We start from the raw sequence: 23,615 nt of genomic DNA, 5'->3' as shown, positions 1-23,615 counted from the left end.
CCAGGGATAGTAATTCTCTAAATCAGTGAGGAAAGTATAGTGAGAATAGTTAAGTATTGCTTTTTTTTCTGTAACTGTGTGAATCTTTCCAGCTGTGTTATTTTCAATATTTCCTGTAACTGAAACTCTGGCTGGTCCTTTTAGAAAAATATTTAAGTTTTGAGAGTATTTGCATTTACTTATTTGGTGACGGCACTGGCCACTCCTGAAAGCCTCACTGTTTGGACAACATTTTCAATTCATATCAGTATTAATTTGACTCAGTATAATTGGGTACCCTTGCAAGAGCCTTAGGTAGCTGGCTTTGTAGTGATTGGTGGCAGTGATTACTACCTTATAGTCTGGGCAGGAGGAGGCATAGCAGATAAATCTATGCTGGCCTTTCCCCAGGTGTGTGTGTGTGTGTGTGTGTGGGTGTGTGTGAGCAAGGGAGCCCGCAGGATTTTTGCAGGGGGGTGCAAACCCAGAGCCCCATCCACTCCCCCCCTTGCAGCCCCCCATGCAATCCAACCCCCCCACACAGCCATTTCAGTGTCCCATTACTTGGCTATTTCTCCCTAGTTGCCATACACACTGTTCAAAACTCTATGCACATACTGTTTCATGCTTTACTTCTACGATATTACAGATATTTCAATTTAATTTACAACTTTTATAGCACAAACACTGATAGACATTTGACAATGAAAACAGACTTAGCATTAAAACTTCTCTATCACTGCAAGTCACATTAACTGAAACAGCATTGAAACCCACATTCAAAGAAAATGCATCTGGTCATTGGTAGGTTAAGTTTACCTTTGGGCTGTTTTCAAATCATTGGCCCCTTGCACACATTTTAGGACCATGCAAAAGTTATTTAATACAATCAGGAAGGTGAATCAATTCTAATATATAATAATTGAATTATATCCCTTGTATAATACAGCTCCACTTGATAGAATGTATTTTAAATTTATAGTTTGAACATTTTCCCAGTAAGCAATGAAATAAAACATATGAACCAATAATGACAAACTGCCCAATTTAATTTCAACCATAAAAGGCCACTCAAACGTTTGTCATTACAATCCGCCAATATCAGTCAATATGCACAATTCCTGCAGAAGTAAGTCATCTGAATAATTCCACATTAAAAAGATCTGAAACTAATGAAGAGATTGTTGCTATAAAACAACTTATGTCAATGTTTCATCTACAAATTCAGTGCCCATTGCCCTTGAAAAATAAATTGCCTATGTTACATTAAAAGATATGGTAAACTGGTATATTGCAATAGGGAATGGGTGACAAGCTGGAAAAAGATGTTCATAGTTACTAGGCATCTCATCCAAATGAGAAAATACTCAGTACTGTCACACGCCAACCCCCTGAAAATACAAATTTACATGCTGTGTGAGTAGAAGCTACAGCCCTCTGTATCAAGACACAAGTATGCAACCTGCTGTGCTACTAACACTGCTTTAAAATTCTATACCACAATAATGATACCATTTGCTAAACAAAACAGTTGCACATTTTAAGCAGACCTAGCATGAGCAGCAGTAAACTTCTCTTCCCTTGAAGCTCACAATTCCTTGAAAATAAATTCCACCTGCAAACTCTCACTAGGTCATCACACACATACACACAAACACACACACACACACACACACACACACACACACCCTGTCAATCTCTTAGCACAAGTAATTAATCTGGACAAAGCCTGTTATAATGTTGTAACTAGGGGCACATTTAGAAAGTTGCTAGAATAAAATGATTTGTGTTGGAATGCATTTACTGAAGGATATGAAGTCTGAAACTGAAATGCATGTCATTATTTAACTTTAATCCTTAGCTCATCCCAGTGATTTGTACAAAAAATAACAGAATTTTTATGAGGAACAGACCAAAACTATAAAGCAGAAATCTGGACATTCTGTGAAAATCTGTACATTTGAGAGGTATGACACACATATAAATCTCCCTACCTCCTTAGAAAGTGGATAGAACAAATCTTTTGGGTTTCTAATACCGTGACAGGAATGTACACCATTCCCAAATCAAAGTATGATTAAAGTTCATGATATCAGCACTGCGTCAGTCTTTGATGTCAGCCAAAAGTGCTCTTCACAGCACCTGCAATGTGCCCAGGAATGATTCCTCCTGCAATTTGTATGAAGTTACATGTATTAGTAGCATATCTAAATATGACTATAGAATATTTTTTATAAGACCCGTTGCTCCTACTACTACTGGAACTATCTGGCTATCTTTCTTCCACATTGCTCTCGTTTCTGCCTGCAAATCCTGATACTTTGTGTCTCTCTGTATGCAAGACACTGTAGTCACTGGGTGTGGTGATTTCAATGATCAATGCTACTTTTGTCTTCTTTTCTTGGACCACTATATCCGGTTTTCTAGCAGCTATCTTTTGAACTGTTGGTAATGGGTGATCCCATATGATGCATACTTCATCATTTTCTATGACGCTTTGTGGCTTATATTTTCAGTGTTTGTCAGCCACTTCACTACCATAATGTTTGCACAATCCCCAGTGCAACAGTCTTGCCACAACATTATTATGCTTTTCAGTATGCAGTCCATCTACAGTTAGTATGCTGCAACCAGCCACGAGGTATGCAACTGTTTCCAGTTCTGTTTTATAAAACCTACATTTGTCTGTCTCTCCCACATTTTCAATGGACATTGTAAACCAACATGTACATAGTCCACTATATTGTGCCACCAATATTAACCTTTCATCTCTTGGTTTGATTTCGCCTCTCCTTAACCTTTCCTGCTTTTGCTCCTGATCAGCATGAGGTTCTTCCAGTAGTTTTCTATACTTGCAATTATATTTATCCATTTTCCACATTTCTTGTCTTCTCAGTTGGTCCTTCACCTTATATTCTTTTGCTTTTTGGCACATTCAATTGCTGCCTGTTTTTTATCTACTTGTGGTTTGATTTCCATTCTTGCTTGACACCGATATGCTTCTGCTAGCCTAAGCAGGAAAGTTATCTTAGATTTATTCTCTTCATGTTTCAACACTTTCACTACATTTGGGTCTTGTGAGGTCAGCAGATGTGTGGAGTTCCATGAGTGCAGATCTGTACATGTAATCAGTTTCAAGAAGGCCCATCCCTTCTTCAGAACCCACAAGAGTCATCTTTACAAACATAACTAAAACTTTTGGTGGTGTTTTAGACACCTTGGTCTAAGTCCATTCTTGTAAACTGGATCGAAGGCTATATACACAATTACAGTAGCTATTAAAAATTTCCCTACTGGAGTCCCGCAAGCCCCAGTTCTGGGGCCACTACTCTTCCTGCTTTGTATAAACAATATTTTGTGCATTACTGCATCTCTGTTAACTTTCTACATTACACAGACAACCTAGCTATTTGGTCAAACATTCAAATTTATAAAAGACTAATTCACTCAATATATAAAAACGTATCTGGTGGAAACAAATGCTACAGTTCAACCTCAAACTTCAAAAAATGTTATTCACACTCTTAGGACCTCAAAAATGAGTAACAGTAGCACAGCATTAATCTCATTACCAACCAAAAGGAAACACACACCTTTATATCTACCTACGATTTAGATAGCTATCCATCTTATCAGTTACTCAAACACATTCAAAACTAGAATGGAAATTCCAGTCCTTATTAAAAATGTTATCCGCTACAGCATAAACTCACAAAACAATTAGTCAAGCACACTACATCTTTAACAAAATATGAACTACCCATATGGCGCACTCCTCCTACAAACTCCAAAAAAATTTTACAAACCTACCTAATGAGAACATGACAGTCCATGTGTGCCTCCCCAGAGAATGAGCTTCACCGCAAAACAATACAGAAATTCAAATATATCCAGTTGCAGAACAATGAAGCTACCAAAGCAAATATGCAAACTGCACATTTTAAATCAGTGTCCCAGCTTAACCAGAATAGGGTGTCCATCAACATTATACCATACAGCCAAATCACTACCATTGCAACACCTAAAAGTTTCTTCCAAAGTCTTGTCAGTCAAGGTCCCTCAGCTTTAACTGTCCTATTTTTACAGCTACACATCAGCCTGCCACAAAGCACTCAAACCACCACTAAAGTTATATAGTAAAACTAGAAAGTTAAAACAGCAAATGAAATTCCCTGAAAAATCACATACTCTGTATGTTTTATTGCATACAATATACATACATCTTATTAATTTTCAAATGTAAACTTTCTCCATATTGAACTTCTTCCAGATGAGTACATCACAACTAGATTCACGATCTCTCAGTCAGTACTACCAAACATCTGTTACTATTAAAGAATAGTTAATATTATGCCCATTGACCTTCCAAGCCACTCATGACATCAAATACATGTTACTGTGGTGTAGCTTAGAAATACATTTTTACATGCCTTCTACAACGCAATCACACTGTATTCACCTAATATGAAAATGTAAATAATGTATATGACCTTATCGGTTTTTATGTGTTGACTCTAATGAAGACATATAGTATGGAGAAAGTTAACATAGAACATAAACTTGATGCTGGTAGCAGGGATACTGTAAAAATTTGTACTAAAACTTTTTTTTCCTGGCTGCAATAATGCTGTGACTGAAAGACAGATGTAGTTTACTTTTGGCATTTTTTTTGGCACAACTAATCTAGTTTATGTACAAGTATCCAAGAGGGGAAAAAACAGCAGCTCACACAGTCCTCTCGAACATGTCCATACCACAGATTTTTTTTTTCGAATGAGTTTTTAACTCTAGAGAATGTTATCAAACAAGCATTTTCTTTTTGGCTTTTATAAGCATGGAAGCTACCAGCATGTTACAGTTATCTGTAAAATATAACTCTCAAAATCTTATCTCCAGAATTAGGCATAACTTAATAATTGAGAAAAATGGCTCCCCCAAGAGATGCTATTAAAACAGTTGGTATTAATAACCTAGAATATCTCAAAATGTGTAATTAAACATACACACATTTTGAACTACATGTAGGGATAGCTGAGAGGTATGCCGCAAAAATGCAAAAGAAAAGTAAAGCATTCCGCAGAGAAAACGGTGAAAAGCATGGAGTGGTGCAATTTGATGGTGAGTAGTCACATGAGTTGTACTATAAACCCCTGATATTTAACCTAAAATCCACAATTCTCGAGGGTCAAGCCTTAAGCACTTCTTAACATTAAAATGATCACAACACACGTGAAAACATAACATGTACGTGTTGTAACGCGATTCCTTGTTTAAAGAATAATGAATCTACAAGTACAAAAAAAAAAACAACTATTTAATATGAATGTTCACAGCAGCTTGACTAACCTAAGTTTCAGTGTTTATTCTACAGCTACGAACTTGATAAATATATGTGGAACACACTTTATTTGCAGAATGAATTCATACCAGTATGCACAGATCAGACCCACTAAAATATGTTTACACAAACTGCATGATCTTGATCTGTACCTTTTCTAAATCTCAGCTCAGACTGGAGTGCACAGTCTGCATACAACACAGTGTAGCATGTCATTTTGCGCAATAATTTTTTTTAAGAAAGTAAATAAAAAGAAAAACTGCTGCAAAAGCAAAAAGGTCAAATAAAGCTCACCTACTTTTCCACATCCGCGTTGACTATAAATCTGATGGAGCACTTCTCCATACAATAAGTAACGGAGGGGAGCCCTTCTCCTGCATAAAATAAGTAACGGAGTTTCTTTACTGTAACTCTGGCAGCATAGCGTGCAAGGATGTGATCAGAAAGGAACATAGTTTGTTTCCAAGTGCACTTTGTGTTTAAATTAATTCACGTTAGCGTGCGATGCACGCATGAGTCCTCCTTAAAGAAAAAATGATTAGTAAATGGAAATGATAGAAAAAAATGTGTTTTGCCAAATCATCACAGATAGCTTTAAGAAAATACAGGGGGGTTCAAGTGTACCCCCTTGCACCTACCTGCGGGCGCCCTTGTGTGTGTGTGTGTGTGTGTGTGTGTGTGTGTGTGTGTGTGTGTGTGTGTGTGTGTGTGTGAAAACCAAATCTCAAACAGTGTATGTGTGTGTCAGCTACTTGAAGCAGGGACTTGAAGCACTGGTTTCACAGAGAGAGAGAGTGGTGGAGGACTTGGCTTGGGCAGTTGGCTCTGCAACTGTACCAGTGGGGAGCCTTACTGGGGACCTGGGGAGAGACAGAGAGAGAGAAACCCAGACCCCGGGTTGAGTGTGTTCCTTGTGTGCTCTTAAGGGAAATTGTGCTTGATGCAGAGAGGTCTGCATGTGGAAATACTGAGTGTATCCAGTTGTATTCCAAGGGAATGTCCCTCTCCAGTGTCAGTGGTGAGAATAGAGGCTCCTTGAGTACTAGCCCAGAGTGGGAACATCACAACCTGATACACACACTCACACACACACACACACACACACACACACACACACACACACACATATATATATATATGTATGTATCCCTGTCATATAATAGAAACCTCATTTGGCTGAATCGCATTTGACTGAGACCAAAAGACTGAAATTTCAAAAGACTGAAAAGTCACTTGACTGACACCCATAAGACTGAAACCCATAATACTGAATTTCAACATACTAAATTGTAAACTGGACCATATAAAACCAGACTAGGTGAGGGGCTACACCCCCCACCCCACCCCCTAACTATATATATTAACTCCAGGATTGCACTACAGTGGGAGAAAGGGGATAGTAGTCGCAGCATGTAGACTACTGTAAGGTAAGTGACAGGTATATGGGGAAAAGGGCATAGTAGTTTCAGCATGTAGACTACTGTAAGGTAAGTGAAAGGTATATGCCCTTTTCCCCACTGTAGTGCGATCCTGGAGTTAGTATATATAGCTGGGGGGCACAGCCCCCACATTGGGGGGGGGTTGGAGGGCGTAGCCCCCACCTAGTCTGGTTTAACATAGTCCAGTTTACAATTTAGTATGTTGAAATTCAGTATTATGGGTTTCAGTCTTATGGGTTTCAGCCAAGTGACTTTTCAGTCTTTTGAAATTTCAGTCTTATGGTTTCAGTCAAATGCATTTCAGTCAAATGAGGTTTTCTATCATGATAGGGATCCATATATCTATATCTATATATATATATATATATATATATATATATATATATCTCAATAATCGACAAAGAGCATATGCTTCAGTGATAATTGTTATGTAACAGTTAAGAAAACAAGCAAATACTTCTAAATTAACAGAACATAAGTGGTTTCAAAGAGCAATGGAGGCTTGATATAGTTGACCAGTGTCCCTAAAACATTTTAGGTTGATTCTTTATAGAGGTATTCTGTTACAGCCTCTTTGAATTTGATGATGAAATTCTTCCTTTGGCTATAATATTGTCAGACTGGAGAGAACTCACAAGAAAGTGGATGTAATAGCCATTTTTCCATAGTTCCTTTACAGTGCTCCCCTTTCAAACACCATTCCTAAATCTGGCACTGCCAAAGATCTTATCTCATACTTACAATTCAAAAATCGTATGTATCATTGCATTCTATATCTGGCACCAGGAAATAACATTCCCATACTAGAAAAAATGCTACCATGGTTATCGGAAACAATTCCATATTAAACAATCATCCTTAAAGGCATTAATACAGGCTGGCAAGAAATTTCCTCGGGCTTCCAAATAGCTAGTATGAACCCGTATGGATTCATGCACAATTCATCAACACATCAACCAGATTTAATCAAAGTAGTAACTACCAATCCATCCTTGATTGGATTCTGGCCCCCAGCCCGTATAATTTTACTGTAGCAGGCACACTCCCAGATACCCTTAGTGACCATTTACCAGTCTTTGCTCATAGAACTAACACACAACTTACCCCAAAACACAAATTCACAATTTACTGTAACCTCAAAAAATGTAACCAACAGTTTACAACTGACCTACTAAAAGCAATGAACTGGTCTAACTTAAAAACTCTACCCCTTAATGAAGCAATAGATCATTTTAATATAATATTTCTAAACACACTCAACAGCCTAGCCCCACAGTGCATTAAAAGAATTAAAACTAAGTATAACCTGGCTCACTAAAACAAGCAAACTCATAAAGAAAGATGGAGCCAAAGCGTGATACAAGAGGCAAAAAATAAAAATGGCAAAGACCTACAAATATATAGACAGCTGTGCAACCATGTCAAAAAAGTTAACAAGGGAAAAACAATGTATTATACTGAACTACAAAGCATCCATAAAAATAACCCCCCAAAATTCTGATCTGCATATCCTCCCTACTTAACTCTGGCAACAAAAAAGCTCTAAGTCCTTGCCCAGATAACTCCCCTACTCAAATAGCTACTAAATTCATCACATACTTCATAGAATGTATAGCTCAACTTTCCCCAAAGCCAGACATCATTTCCCCCCCAACCCACTCAACAATACCTCATACCTTTCACCTTGTCAGCCTTAGTCTAACTTTTCTCCCTTTACTTCACTTACATTTTACTACTCCAATCACAACTCCTGTAATTCCTATATCCTGTCCCTTCAACCCATTTCTACAAGCTTTATAAAAATGACTTACACTCAAACCCGGCTCTTTATAGACAGATAACCTCCCACCAGAATACCTAAAAGGAACCACACAGGGTATCACTTACCATATTAGCATCCTCATTAATAGATCTATCACTGAGTGATACATCCATAATACTACATCCATAATTTACGGAAAATGTCCCGCATCACCCCATTGTACTAAAGGGTAACTCCACTGACATATCTAACTTTTGTCTAAGAGCCATCCTATCTGCCATCTCAAAAATCCTAGAAAAATATATACACAGACAATGACTAAACTATATTTTACAAAGCAAACTACTTAGCGATTGCCAACATGGCTTTTGACCAACCTATAGCACAACTACTGCCTTATTATCCTTCATGGACATTGTCATTAAAGCTACAGATTCTGGCAAATTTGTTTCTTTGGTATTCTTAGACCTGTCGAAAGCCTTCAACATGGTCTCTCATCCAAAACTCCTTAACCAACTTTCTAACCTCAGTTTATCATCCTCTTCAATTCAGTGGTTCTCTAGCTACCTATCAAACTGGGAACAGTGAGTAAAATGGCAAGAATCCATCCGTCCATACCTCCTAATCTCCACAGGTGTGCCTCAGGACATCCTAGGAACCCTTCTCTTTAACATGTTTATTAATAACCTGTATATTTCCTCAGGTTGAGGCTCCTACTCTGGTCAAAACTTGCCTCCTTCCTGCACACCTTTATGGAGCTCAAATCCTAATAAATTAAAAGTTGGACCTAAAAATAAAACTTGACAGTTGCTGTAATAAAATAGCCAAATGTATGACCAATGCATCCACCTCCTTCCATCGTTGTAAAACATTCCATTCACTTAACTAGCTTAAATTTTCCAGTCAACTATGCTACCTCCAACTAACTGTTGCACATAACATCATAAACAAACCAGATGCGTGTCCAGCCCTTTATTCTGTACTTAATATATACTGTTTCCAGAGATCAATTATATCCAAAGTTAAACAACTGCTCACAGTACATAAACCAACCTAATACTCTGGTCTAAGCTTATATTCCTACTCAGTAGCAAAATGCTGGAACCCTTTATTCCTTAGAAATATATCTAAATTACCCTCCTTCAATTACTCGTTGAATAAATTCTTATCCAAATCCTGGATCTGCGCATTGTTTAACCCAAGTTAAGCTTTTAATTCATCCACTCTCCTTTCTACCTCTTCCTTAATTTCTATCATAGCTTAAACCCATACTGAACTAAATTTCCTATTACTTATTTTCTCCTTCCGTCTTATATCATTTGTTAGCGATCACCATGTGCTGTTATGTTAGAAATGCCTTATTAAGGACTACTACAATATCTATGTCCATTGGCCATGATGGCACAGCAGTTAGCATTGTCGCCTCACATTAAGAGGCTCTCCAGTGAGCCTTCTGTGCAGAGTCTGTATGTCCTCTCTGTGGTCAAGTGAGCTTTAAAGACATGCAGGTAGCTGCGTGTGTGTGTCTTCTTTGAAGGTTGGGCACCAGGCTGACAACTCAACACCATAAAAACACCACTGCCATTCAATCTGCAGACTGGTGATTCGCTGTGGTGACCCCTAACTGGGATAAGCCAAAAGATGTTGCTTTTACAATATGTCTGTCCATTGTAAATTTTCATTATATTGTTAATTTTATTTATACTCCTCTTTGTATAACTCATTGTATAACAGTACTCTGTAGATGTCTGTTTTTATTTAACATTTGTTAACCGGGAAAGTCTAACTTGGAACAAAGCCAATTTTCAGCAGAGGCCCAGGGAGAAATGTTCCAGATGCATGTCTTTGTAACATGGGAGGAAACTGGAGTACCCGGAGAAAACCCACATGAATGCGGGGAGGACATGCAGACTCCACACAGAAGGCACTCCAGCTGAGAATCAAACCGGAAAACCTCTTGCTGTGAAGCGACAATACTACCACTGCACCACTGCGCCATTATTATTCAATTGCTATGTGTATTTCTCTAAAATTTTCCTTTTGTAATGTGGAACTTTCTCCCTGGGCCTCTGCTGAAAATGGGCACATTAGGCCCAGCTGGACTTTCCCAGTAAAAAAATAAATACATTTGTTAAAGGGAATTCTTTGCCCTTTATATCAGAAGGTATATTATTCTATAGCATGGGTCCTAGTCTGGAAAATGTTTGGACTCCAAGGGCTGTCTTCAAGGGTGGTCTGTTATGGGAGATGTTACCCTGGAGTATTGTAGACAGTATACCTGATCTTTATAGGGGTGTAACCTTTTTAAAACAGGGCAGTAACCCTCATTTAAAACTCTATATAGTCGAGTGGCAAGTAGGTAAGTTGTTCTTTCTGTTACAGGTAGCCAGTTTAACTTTGATAAAAGAAGGCAGTGATGAGTGTGGGAGTTTGTTAGCAGAAGAAATCTACATATCTTACTTTCTTAGTCTTTAGTCATTGTCTGTTGTATGCCAAACAAAATGACAACTGCAGTAGGCCATATTCCAGTTTAATTAGAAGTACATTTTTGTTTAAGGGAATTCTAGCTATTAGTGAGATAAGATGGGGTATTCTGTAGCATAACTTCAGCTGAACAAGGACTTTATTTGTGATGTTATCAGTATAGGCAGAGGGGCTGATACAGTAATCAGGGGTGTGGTCTAAATACTTATATGATAAGACAAAGGAGATAATATTGTTTTTATTGTCAGTAGTAGTAGTTCACCTTTCTTCTTCCAAACTGTCCCAGACAAGATGGCCAGCTGTGATAGTCACCAACTCTGGCATTAACATCGCCATGAATGAATACTTGTTCATGGGAAGGGACCTCACTGATGGCAGCACTAAGCTCATCATAGAATTTTTCCTTGACCTCCTGGGTAGAAGTTAAAATAGGAGTGTAGACACTGAAGATGTTGACCATGGCCACTGGTGTTTGTAGCTGAATTTTCAGCAGTCTCTCATTTCCCATATTTGGTTGTATGACTGAACCAATGAGGTTGTTTCTGATTGCAAAACCAACACCATATTCCCTGGTCTCTTCTGGAAGCTTCCCATGCCAGAAAAAAGTAAAGTCTTTCGTCCCGAGACATCCAATGAACAGCAGTCTTGTTTCCTGGAGAGCCACAATGTCCATCTGCAGTCTGATCAATTTGTTGTTGATGACTGCTGTGTTCTGAACATCACTGATGTTCTGTAGAGCTTCCATAAGGCCTGAAGTCATCATCCTTAGTTCCATGTTCCTAGCCTAAAGGCTGGTTTCTTTTGTTGCTTTTTTGTTTTTCCATGTGTATGGTTAACGATCCACCTGTTAGGCATTCCCTAAGCCCTAAACACCCAGTGGAGCAAGTGGACCATGGTGAGGCAGCAGCTGTTTGTCTGGGGGTTGCCCAGCTTAAGGCAGGTGGTAGCTGCCCGATGAGATCAAAAGATCTCCCCCACCATCAGAAGCAGCCCCTGCCTCCTCATTCTATGCCAACTGGGTCCATTGGTTTATTACCAATAACTACTACTTTCTGTGTTGTGTCACTGCTCACAGAGTGAAGCTGGAGTGCCTTCTCCAAGGTGCAGGCCTGGGCAAGTGAATTTGAGGAAACAGCTGATGCCCAGCAGCAGGATACCCCTCTCCACACCACTGACTTAATTCAAGGGGAAATGCAAGACCCATACAACTTGGCATTATTGTCATTGCAGGAATGTAAGGTCTAGTATAACCTCAAACTGCCTTAGGGGCTCCATCTCCGGATTTTTCCTCAAGGTTTACTCCCAAAGCCTTCACCATGACTACGTATTGCCACAAGGCAGTGGGGGTTTTAAATCAGAGTTTACCATCTCTTAGGTAGGTTGCCTTTCCAGGGTGATGAGCCTCACCATCCTGAAGCAACTGGTTTTAAGGCATCAGTCACCCACGTTTGCCCCTTCTCCTTTCAGTACAAATGGTTTCACCAGACATAGAAACTAAGCCACATTTGAAGTCCAGGAGCTGGACGTGGGTTGTTATAGGCTGTTAGAGATGCATGCCATGGGAACATTTTATAGATCATAGAATCATAGGAAGTTACTGGGCTATTGGCCCTGAGGCCCTTATAAGCCTAGCCAATAGTTTAGCCCATGTATAGACAAATCAGCACCCAATGCCCCTGTCCAGCAGGGTGGAATCCCAGGGATGTATTTTCTAATTCCCATCAAGTTATCCAGGTTGCACATAAAATGGGGTAAAGAGGTACTCTGCTTGACGTGGAGAGCGAGTATATTCCACAGATGGGTGAGTCTTTGAGACACAAGTCTGTCCTACCAACAAGTCCTATTGATGCCACAGACCAGACTGAGACTACGCGTGCGGGTTACTCGAGTGGAGCTTGACTTGTGAATATGCAGCAGTCCCATCAAGTTGGGGTCCGAGATTTTGTATGCCAGACAGATGTCACCTCTGAAGAGTCTATATGAAACTGAGTAGAGGGATAGGGCTTTTAGCTTAACTGTGTATGGTAGATTTTTGAGGCCCTGAATTCTCCTGGTGAGGAACCTCTGTGGTCTCTCCAGCTGCTGCATGTGCTTTGCGAGGTACATGCTGAATGGGGTGTTGTACTCAGCAATGGGCCTTATATGGGTCTTATAAGGGAAGAATAGCGGACAACATCTCCTTGAACTTTGTTCCCAAAGACCTCTGCATAACCAACACCTTCTTCAATGTCAAGCCCCAGCACCAAATTTCATGGCAGCACCCAAGATCAAAACATTGGCACCAACTTGACCTTGTCCTCACCAAATGCACCAGTTTAGGTAGTGTCAGGGTAACATGCAGTTACAATGTTCAGACTGTGATACCAATCAATTGCTTGTGTGTTGTAAGGTGAACATCCAGATGCAAAGGTTCTTCGGCTCTAAAAAGGAAGGGTGGCCATGCATTGACATAGGCAAGACTTGTGAACCTTCAAAAGTATGCACGTTTGTTCAAGCACTTGAAGAGGCTTTGCTCTGCCTGGATGACACTGACACCAACAAGAGATGGGAAAAACTATGGGATGCTATCAATAACACTGCAATATCTATCTTTGGGAAGAAGACAGTCAAGTATGCAAACTGGTTTAGCCCAATTATGTGCTAACACCCCTGATTAAGATCAGACAGGCACTGATTGCATAAAGGTCCTCGCCCAATGAGGAGAACTTGAAGGCACTGCAGTGTGCTCAGAGTCAAGTGCAACAGGTAGCTCAGTGGTGTGCTTCAACTTTACTTCAAGATTCAGCAGGCCACAGACATTGGTAACATGTGAGGAATGCATGATGGGATCAAGCAAGCCAATGGCCCATCACAAAGGATGATATCTTCACTTAAGGTGGCCACAGGTGAGTTCTTGAAGGACAGAGCCAAGCAGACAGAATGCTGGGTAGAACACTACTCACAGCTGTATGCTAGAGAGAGTATAGCTGTGGAGAGAGCACTGAATGCCACAGATCCTCTGCCAACTATGACTGAATTCAATGCTGAGCCCACCTTGGAGGAACTCAACAATGCACTAAAAGCACTCTTTTCAGGAAAAGCCCCGAGAAAGATGGTATTCCCTCAGAAATCCTTAAATGTGATAGCAGTACATTAATCTCAGAGTTGCATGCAGTACTTTGCCACAAGATATGAGGGATATTATCATAGTATCTATAAAAATAAGGGTGACAAAAGTGATTGTAACAACTATCATGGCTTCTCCCTTCTCTGTATCACAGGGAAGCTGTTTGCTCATGTTGTCCTGAAAGGCTCCACATCCTTGCAGAGAGAGTTTACCCCGAGTATCAGTGTGGGTTCAGAGCCAGACAGTCTCCTATAGATATGGTTTTCTTTGTTAGGCAACTACAAGAATAGTGCAGGGAGCAGAAAAAAACCTCTGTATATTGCCTTCATTGATCTGACCAAGGCATTCAGCTTTGCTGGTAGGAAAGGTCTGTTTGTGATTCTGGCAAAGGATGGCTGTCCTCCAGTACTGCTTGCCATTATCAGGGCATTCCATGAAGGCATGAAGGGGACCATCATGTACGATGGATCCACATCCAAACCTTTAGAGATTCTCTGTGAAGTAATGCATGGGTGTGTACTGGCTCCAACAGTGTTTGGTAGCTTCATTTCAGTTTTGTTGAAATTTGCTTTTGGAATTGCTACAGAAGTAATTTTACTCTGAACCAAAATGGACAGCAACCTCTTCAAACTGTCGAGACTTAGATCAAAGACCAGGGTGCTTAGGAAGTGTCTAAGGGAGTCCCTGTTTGCTGATGATGCAACTATTGTGGCTCACACTCAGCAAGAGCTTCAGTCACTCAAAACCTGCTTTGCAGATGCATGTATGGAATTTGGCCTCCTGATCAGTTTAAACGACACCCAGATGATGGGCCGAAATGTCAGCAATGTGCCATCAATCATGTTGAGTGACTATGAGCTGGAGGTTGTCCATTAGATTATGTACCTAGGCTCTAAAATCTTTGACAACTTGTCGCTTGATAACAAGATCAACAAGCGCATTGGAAAAGCTGCCACAATGTTTTCCAGGCTGATAAAGAGAGTATGGGAGACCATTTGGCATAATAGTTAAGGTCTTTGCCTCCCGTGCACAAGGTTCAAGGTTTGATCCTGACCTCTGACCAATGCCTGTTATAAACTTCTTTGGAGCATCTACTGTAATGTGCAGTAGCCTCAAGATAGGAGAACAAGGACCTCAGACTGCACACCATAGCAGGGCTAGCCACTTGATGGTGTAAAATATGGCTCTAGATGATTCAGTCATGTTGACTAATGTCACCAAATAGGCATGGGTAGTTACCGGTGATAAGTGGGTTGAGGACCTGGCCTACTCTGACCTACACCAGGGACCCATGCTAACATTGGGAGAGGTGTATGTGCCCCTATTGGCCAGTGTGTGCCCACCATAATGCACAGCAGCCTTAGGTCAATAAGCTACTGGCCAGCTGGTGTTTATTTCTCAGCCTGGGTTACCTGGGATAGTTCTGTTGAGTGAAAGCTGGATGTAAAACCAATCGGCCTACCAAACATAAACTAAGAATTGCCACACTTAATGTAGGTTCACTGACGGGACGCAGCTTGGAAGTGGATGACGTGATGATACAGAGGAGACTGGACATCCTATGTATCCAAGAGAAAAGATGGAAGGCCAGTGCAGCAAAGCCACTTGGCTTGGGATCCAGAGACTACTACTCAGGAGAGGGACAACCTAGAAATCATGGGGGAATTATGGTGAAAGAGAGGCTTCAGAAGGTAGTGAGGGATATTATCAGAATATGTGACAGACTCATGGCAATCAGACTCCAGTGTAATGATTGGGCAGTATTCATAAGCTCAGCCTATGCCCCACAGCAGGGTTATGATAGTGAGGAAAAGAGTGCATTCAGACAGCAGTTGAAGGACCTACTAGATAAACCAGGACAACACGAATTGGTGTTAATAATGGGTGACTTGAATGCACATATCGGGACAGACAGAACAGGATACGAGGACTGCCTGGGTCCACATGGGTGGGGCAACAGGAATAAAGAAGGAGACACCATTCTAGACTTCTGTCTAGCAAATGGCTTGATAGTAGCCAACACATGGTTCAGAAAGAGAGACAGTCAGAAGATCACATACAAGAATAGCCAACATGCAACTCAGGTAGACTTCCTCCTAGTAAGGAAAAGGTACTGGGGAAGAATGAATGATTGCAAAATTATCTGCAGTGAAACAGTCATCCCACAGCATAAACTATGGGTTGCCACAATCATCTGCAAGCAGTGGTCAGAGAAGGCTCTAAAGTCAACAGAGCAAAACTGAAGACCTGGAAGTTGACTGGAGAGAAAATACAACAGTTCAAGGAATTACTCAGGACTCTTATCACCCCAAGAAGAAGAGAAAGTAGGTAGAGTTGAAGAAGAATGACAGCGCCTCAAAAAACCATGTGTGAGGGCTATAGAACAGATATGTGGCTGAGTCAGGTATGGAAATAAAGTACATAAGGAAAGATGGTAGTAGAATGCAGAAGTCCAGGAAGTCATAAAAAGAAAGAAGGAGTGCAGAAAAAAGTGGGAGATAGAAAATACTGACCAGGCTAGGAAGGAACACTGGTTGGCTAACACAGAAGCTAAGAAAGGAGTTGCAATAGCAAAGAATAGGGCATCAGAGGCACTCTATCAGCATCTGGAAAGTGACTCATTAGGTGGCACAAAGAAACTATATCAGGTTGCAAGGCAAAGACAGAAAGATGAAGATAGTCAGATACCTTTCATAAGGGATGCCAGCAACAACCTGCTCACTACTCCACAAGACATCAAAGGCTAATGGAAGGAGTATTTCCAGGAGCTTCTGAATGAACCCCCCCCCCCACAGAAGCTGTACTGCCCCAGAAACAGCCTACAATGAGAGAAGAAGAGGAGCCCACCCTAGAAGAAGTAAGAACAGCACTATGTACGATGAAGTCAGCGAAAGCAGCAGGCTCAGATGAGGTCACAGCAGATATGATAAACATGCTGTGTGAGATAGGGGAGAAATGGCTCCTGAGGGTACTCATAGCAGTGTGGAGAGAAAGATGTATCCCAGATGATGGAGAATAAGCATACTTCTGCCAGTGTACAAGAACAAAGGGGACATCCACAACTAGTAGTATGGAGGAATCAAACTCCTGTCACATTGTATGAAAGTTCTAGAGAGGGTGATTGATAAATGGATACACAGAGTAGTAGAACGAAAGATGGGAGATGAGCAGTTCAGATTCAGATCAGGATGCAGCACAACTGATCCGATGTTTGCAGTGAGACAGTTAGTTGAGAAGAAGCTAGAGATGTGGAAAAAGTCCAACTGGGCATTCCTAGACTTGGAGAAAGCATATGACAAGGTCCCAAGAAAGCTGATCTGGGCAGTACCGTGGTGGTTTGAAGTCGCAGAAACATTGATAGAATTAGTGCGGCTATGTACAATGACCCAACAACTTAAGTACAAACAGTGTTTGGCCTCACAGAGGGGATCCCAGTGGGAGTGGGTGTACACTAGGGTTCAGTTCTGAGCCCACTGCTGTTCATACTGGTGATGGACTTACATTAGCAAACAGGTTGGAGGAGACAGATCAACAAAGTTGCTGTATGCAGATGATGTGGCATTACAGGCAGGCTCTGAGCAAGAATTCCAGCAAAGTATAGAGCAATGGAATGCACAACTGAAAGCACATGGGATTAAACTACTCACAGATAAGACAGTGGTAATGGCAGCAAACTGGGGAAATCATAAGAAGCTGAGAACTGAGATAGAAGGGAGGATAGAGGAACAGGTAAATAGTTTCAGGTATCTAGAAGGGGTGCTTGAGGAGAAGGGAAGTCTGAATGAAGAGGTCAAAGCTAGAATCAGAGGGGCTGCAGTCAACTGGCATAGAGTGTCAGGTGTAGTCTATGACAGAAGAATGCCAAAGAAGCTGAAAAGTAAGGTGTACAAGACAGTGGTGTGACCAGTACTAGGCCAGGTGGACTAACAGCACAATTGTAGAAGATCTTGTATGGTACAGAAACCTGGGCAGTAAAGGCAGAGCAGATGAAGAAGCTAGAGGTGATGGAAATTAAGTGCCTGAGAAGGGTGGTAGGATGCACTCTGTGGGACAGATGAAGAAAAGAGGACATAAGAGCAGAAGCCAAAGTAGGTCCAATTGCAGAAAAGATCAAAGAGAACAGATTACGGTGGTTTGGACAAGTGCAGAAAGGCAGAAGACAATCTGGTGAAGAAGATTTGGGACAGACAGGAAGAAGGTAAGAGGAAACAAGGATGTCCAGCAAAGAGGTGGATGGATTGTGTGAAAGAAGATCTGTAACAGTCAGACATGAGTGTCGAAGAAGGCAGGAGTGTGGCATTGAATCAAGAGAGATGGCGACAGTTAACACCATTCCCTGATCCCATGTAGAAAATGGGAAAAAGGGGGCTGATGATGATGATGATGATTAATAAGCTCACAGTGCCCATCTAGGTGCAGGTTTACACAGCCTGTGTTTTGAGCACATTACTGTATGCTGGTAAAACATGGACTCTGCGCTCCAAACAGGAGCAATGGCTCAATGTATTCCATTTAGGTGCATACTTGGTATCTCAAGGTAGGACAAGATCCCCAACAGCACAGTGCTTGAGAAAGAAAAACACAACTTTCAGCAGACTTTACAGCAAGTCTCTTTTTTGCATGGGGTGAGCCTCTGTACCCACGCATATGGGAAGGTATCCCCTATCCCCCCAAAAAATAAATATATATATATATATATATATATATATATATATATATATATATACCTACTCTGAAGTTGCACAACAGTGGAGAAAAGAGAAAACTCTTGAAATTAATTTGGCAGATCAGCATTAGGGTATTATGCTGTCAATCCATTGAAAGATTCTCTGATGCACTTCCCCATAAGGCATTTATGACACGTTCCAGGAATAGTATACATCCTTACTCAAGACCACCACTAGTCTAGCTGTCAAAGAAAGGATGCTGCTGGTATTGTTACAGTCCTTAAAACTTTCTCACCTATGTGACAACCTAGCAATTGCACTGATGTCCTCATGGACTAGTAAAATTAGAAGTAACTGCCACACCTAAGAGTAGGATGATAGGGCCAGGTGGACTAACAGCACAATTGTAGAAGATCTTGATGAAGACCTACAACCCCTTTTCTTAAACTCTTCAGGGAAATCTTCACAATAGAAAAGACCCCTTACTCATGTCAGAATGAGCAGCTAGTCGAGAACTGTAGACTGATCTCCCTAATTAACATAAAAGCTAAATTTTATACAAAAGCATTACTTAAGAAGATTCAACTACTTTTTCCAACCCTAGTACACCCATTGTAGGAAGGATTCATAAAGAACCAGATCAAAGGGTAAAAAGGCAGACAAACTGTTCAGTAAAAACTGCAAGCAAAACCCATCCAAGCTAGAGTTTTCATTATGTGATACCAGAAACCTCTTGTAATAGAGGCTCAAGGGATTTATGCAAATTAACCCTTAAGGACAGCAAGTGTTTCAGCTACAGATTCTGAATGCTCATGATTTTTTATAATTTTTAAGTCTTTATGGATACATTCAGGCCATGAAAGTCACTTGCCACTAGCTATAGACATGTATGTTTTTGCATTCAGAAACTATAGCTGAAAAACTTGATGTCCTTATGGGGTCATTTGCATACCTCCCATGAGCTCCTATTACAAGAGGTTTAAGGTAACACATAGTGAAAATTCTAACTTGGCAGGATTCATAAAGGGCTGTTCAAATACACATCACACCAGTGCATTTTTATTTGTTTATGTATGCATGTAAATTTGTTTAATGGGCTAGAAATCTGATAAGCAATGACCAATACAGGTTCAGCTCGGGTTACATCAGAGATTACTTGAGATTACAAGAGATTACAATAGTTATTTGTTAGAGATATGGGATGCATGGCTAGGCTTAAAATGTTCATTGTGTTTGTTAGCCTAGTAAACAGCTATGAACCTATAATATAACAAAACAATGTGCAGTATAAAAATAATAATACTTTACAGTTATGAGTAAGCTGTGACACCAGGGAAATACTATCTGGAATTTTGTAAATAATTATATATCACTTTAAAATATTAACATGACTTCTATAGAAATATGACACTGCCAGCCCAACTATCTGGAATTTTGTAAATAATCATATGTCACTTGTGAATATTAATATGATTCATATGCTTGTCTTACAAATGTAAAAGAACTATATGTTATATGTATGTTAAACTGCTGGTGCAGAAGTGTGTGTTGAACTGTATGTTATGTACTGAGCTTCAACAATGTAACCACAGTGTAAAAACTGCAAACCTCTTAGGGTACTTGCATATGTATTTGGTGACACTGTACAGACCGCTCCTAAAAAAGAACAGCAATGTATATAAACTATATATCTGTGCAAATGTATGTTTAATAGTAGAATATGGAACATACACAGTTAACTTGCAAAACTTCAAGAAAATAAGTTGAAATCAAAAGTGCTGTATGACATGCTATAAAAAGTAGTTTCAGTGCAGCAAGCAGACACTATGTCTTGAGCTAGAAGTTTCTTTCTATTGTTTTAGAGAGAAGTAATTACTAGGTCTAAAATGTAAAAGTATTTAGTTATTTTACGATTTCCAGTTCTGAGCAAACATCTGAGAGATATGTATTTTTCACAGAGAAATGTTAAATTTTGTTAGGTTTCTGTTAGCCTGGGAATGGAAGGCAGGTGACAAAGAGTGACATCATCCAGGCTAACCCAGCAGTAGGTTTTGATATTAATTTGGGAACTCACTCAGAGAAAGGGCATTTTGTATCTTGTCTTGGACCTAGAAACATACACTAATCACTAGCACTACATCTGCATTTGCCTTGCTCTGTAAGTAAGTTATTTAGGGCATAATATATTTTAGATATAAATAGGAACACAGTAAAGATTACTTTAGATGTTTCTGTATTTATTTGAGACTGTCCTGCAATGTTGTTTTAAAGTACTTCCTGTGATCTGAACTCTGCAGTTACTGTGTTTGAGTATTGTCTTGTTCTTTTATTATTTATTATTAAATGTGTTTAAACCTATCTTTGTGGCTGATATTTGTGAGACATATTTAACCTCTTAGGGTACTTGCATATGGATTTGGTGATACTGTACAGACCGCTCCTAAATAATCTTGGCCTTGGTCACACTTATCATTTGGATAATAGTAACATTACACAATAGGATCGGTCACCCTTTGTAAGGGCCTTTACAGTAGCTGATAAGTAGGGGTTGTTGGCAGTGATAACTACCTTATAGTCTGGACAGAAGGGGGCATAGCTACTAAACCTGTGCCAGCCTTCCCCAAGTGTGTGTGTGTGTGTGTGTGTGTGTGTGTGTGTGTGTGTGTGTGTGTGTGTGTGTGTGTGTGTGTGTGTGTGTCTGTATATAAATCACATCTCAAAGTGTGTGTATATCAGCTAGTTGGGCAGGGACACGAAGCACTGGTTGGACAGAGAAGGAGCTGGAGGTCTTGGCTTGACCACTCAGCTGAGATCGTAACCCTATAGCTGTGCCAATTGAGGGTCTTATTGGGGATTCGGAGAAAGAGGAAGAAAGCAGCCCCAGATTGACTGTGATCTCTGTGTGCTCTTAAGAGAAATTGTACTTTACTGTGTGTGTACTTGTCATCCTCCTAATGTGTACGTTCATCACTGGTGCTAGTAGTGAGGATTGATGTTCCTTGATTACTGGGCCAGTGCAGGGGCATCACATATTAATTATTTGGCAGTGGGGGGATATTCACATCACATATTAATTGGTTGACAGTGGTGAGTTAACCACATTACATATTAATTAGCTTGTAGTGGTATGGATATTAAATTCCTGTAGCATGTGTACAGTGATCATTGAAGGTGTTTGTACTCTTAATCAGCCACACAGTGAACATTCAGAGTTCATATCACAATTTTTTTTGTTAGCTTAGTTAGTCAAGGAGAGCAAGTAAGCATGTCAGCATAGGAGTATGGCAAGTTGACAAGGAGCCAGTTGGCTGAGATGTGGCAGGCTAAGGACTGGTGCATACCAACCTGACTAAAGCAGACATGATTGCAGCTTTAGTCACAGCTGCATCACAAAAAAGCAATCAGGAGGACAATAAGCCTGGCCGGGGAGATGACCAACTCTCAGAAAATGGATAGCTCAGGCTTTCCACAGAGGACTTAAAAATACATCTGGATTTAAAGAGACTTGAGCTAGAGGCCAAGCATTTGGAAATAGAGGCAGCAGAGAGACTGAGACATCTAGAGACTGAGGGAAATGAGAAACTGTAATGTCTAAAAGCTGAGGAAAATGAAAAACTGTGATGCCTGGAAACTGAAGAGAAAGAGAGGAAGAGGCAAAATGAAAGGAGATGTTGACTCTTCGGCAAAGTTATGGAGGTAATAGGGAAGGGAGGAATTGAACTCCAGAAGCAACAAAGGTCAGTACATTTCTTCCACAATTTACAGAGGGGGATAATTTTGATAGTTTCATTCATACATTTGAGAGGGTATGTAAGCAGTGTAATGTTGACCAAGGGCTCCGTGTACATCTCCTGGCCCCCTTACTCCATGGTAAAGCTGTAACTGTTATCTCTAAATTGTCTGATACTGATTGTTTAAATTATAATGTTGTAAAGAACTCTTTGCAAGAATATTTTAAGCTAACACCTGAAGCTTATAGGAAAAAGTTTTGTGAGCATAGATGCAAGGCAGATGAAAGTGTGTGTCAATATGTTGCTGCACTATGTACTTATTTAGATAGGTGGATGAGTGGATGTCAGGTTCTCACTTTTGAAGGGCTGGCAGATCTTCTGGTGAGGGAACAAGCCCTTAGCACTTTGCCTGAGGACATGAGAATCTGGTTAGCTGATAGACAATGCACTACTGCAGATGAGTTGGGGAAGAATGGAGACCTATACCTAGCAAGCAGGGCATCACTGCACAGGAAAGTGACGCACATTGCTGTGCATGGGTCCAAGGGAACGCATGGTGAGCAGCCCAGACTACCCCAACAGAGTCCGTCAGTAACAGGGGAAGCCACTAGTCCAGGTACATGCCCAGGACCAAGGGTTAAATGTTTTAAATGCAACCAGTGGGGGCATGTAGCATATAAAGGTCCATGGAGGCAAAGTGGGGAGCAAAAGGTGGGAGAGCCAGTAAGTGGGATTGACAAAATTCCAGCAGTAGATTGTCTTGAGATAACAAGGGTACCAGATTACCACAATAGGTTATATCCTATCTTAGTGGATGGGAAGGACAGGAAAGAGAGATACAGCCTCTTGACCTAACCACTCAGAAGCATGCAATGGTTACAGAGGAGTACTACTTGCTGAAGCAGGCTACTCCAGTCAGAGCAAAGCTTTAGGAGGGATCCCATTCCAAATACCTTTGGCTAGTGGTCACCTTGACTGAAAGGGTGGAAAAGGAAGCCAGTAAGTAGCTGTGTTTGAGGATATCCCTGCAAATGTTCTGATAGGGAATGATTTTGGTAATGCAGTACTGTGTGTGCATGCAGTTACATGCAGTTAGGCTTGGAGACAAG

Source organism: Protopterus annectens, chromosome 1.part1 (assembly GCF_019279795.1).
Source record: "Protopterus annectens isolate FY-2018-M chromosome 1.part1, PAN1.0, whole genome shotgun sequence".
Lineage (NCBI taxonomy): Eukaryota > Metazoa > Chordata > Ceratodontiformes > Protopteridae > Protopterus > Protopterus annectens.
This window is presented reverse-complemented; position numbering follows the sequence as displayed.